Here is a 1,811-nt window from a genome sequence, read left to right on the forward strand (position 1 = left end):
CCAAGATTATCTTCTGTGTCTGTGTTAATTGTTTTCCCTTTTCTTGTTGAAGAGGGTCTGTGCAGTCTTTCTGCCTAGTCCACCATCTTGCCGGATCTCCCTGCATCACCTTTTATCTTGCAAGAGATAAAAAGAGAGAGAAGGGCACAGAGAGAGGGGGACCTACTACCAGCAAGGGAAAAAAAAAAAGCCAGGAGTGGAGTGCATCCTTTGGACTCAGGACCTCTGCACTGGGAACCTCCTAGGACCAAGAGACACACAGAGAGAAAAGTTTCCCCTAGAGTCGGTACTCTGAACTTGAACCGCTAGCCTCCTAAACTGTGAGAGAATAAATGTGTTAAAGCTATCTAGTTGTGGTATTTCTGTTACAGCAGCATTAGAGAACTAAGACAGTGAATATCCAAACTCACAGTAAAATTGGGGAAATCTTCAGGGAACAAGATGAAGAGAGAAAACAAATCCAGACACTAACTTGTGTCGGGAAGTTTACGTCTATTGATATGGAAGGAGCTTATATTTTAGAGGTCGTATGATCACAAGAGACCTTCAGCTCATAGGAAATGGGTATTTAGAACTGAAACCTTTGCATAAAGCTGAGGTCCTAAAAAAGTTACACCCTTAGTTAACCCATCTATAAAGTACAAGAAGGAAGCTTCACTACTTTAGACTAGGTGATTGGTGGAGAATAAGTACTCCAATTGGTTTGAGATTCAAGTGTATACTACCTGCATGTTTCAGGAATCTTTAAGCTTAGTAATTCACATAATATGTTGTCCTGAGCTGACAATATCACTGGGTACCTTTCAAAATAAAATTCAAAACTTCTCAGAGGTACATACCCTCAAGTCAATCCATACATGATACCCGCAGACAAACCCTGATGAAAATGAGTTAAAAAATTCTGAATTACAAAACAAAAAATGCATATGCCATGAATGAAAGTCAGCAGACATAGAAAATAACATGATTAAACCCCAAGAGTTTCAAATAATATAATCATTGGATAGGGAATACAAGATATGTATGCTTAAATTAAATAAAGATAAAATAGAAATAATTGAAAATATGAGAAAAGAAAAGGACACTACTAAGATAGACTCCTCATTATAGTGTAAAATTCTCAGAAATTTCACAATATCACTGTCTTTGTCCATTTGAGCAAATAGAAGTCTGTAACTAAGCACATCTGCCCAAGAGAAACGGAATGTATCTGTTAGAGTTCCTGCTTTTAGTATACATAATAGGTTCCAGGATAAATCTGTTCTAGAAGAAGTACAGCCAGAATGCTCCTTGGAAGTGAGAATGGCCTGACTTTGTCTCACATACTTTGGTCATGTTGTCAGACAGGACCATTCCCTGGAGAAGGGTATCATGCTTGGTAAAGTGGAAGGTCAGCGAAAAAGGAGAAGACCCTCAACGAGATAGATTGACACAGTGGCTGTAGTGATAGGCTCAGATGTAGCAGGGATTGTGAGGATGGCTCAGGACTGGGCAGCATTTCATTTTGTCACACATAGGGTCACTGTGAGTCAGAAGAGACGATGGCACCTAACAACAACAGTAATAGGTTGGATGAAAAGAAATTCAATAATTCATTCAATAAATATTTTTTAAGGTCTACTGTCAGTTAGATATATGGTAGGCAATAAGGATAGAAAAGCAAGTAAGTTATTATCCTTGTCTCAAAGTAGGTCACAGATGGTAGAATGGAAGAGTAGGGCAATAATTGCACACCAAAATACAGCTACAACACAACACTGTGGGGACAGCGATAGAGATAATCATGTTGTTATTATGTACCGTCGAATTGG

The sequence above is a fragment of the Orycteropus afer genome, unplaced genomic scaffold, assembly GCF_000298275.1.
Source record: "Orycteropus afer afer isolate SDZICR_OR568_19922 unplaced genomic scaffold, OryAfe1.0 scaffold00807, whole genome shotgun sequence".
NCBI lineage: Eukaryota > Metazoa > Chordata > Mammalia > Tubulidentata > Orycteropodidae > Orycteropus > Orycteropus afer.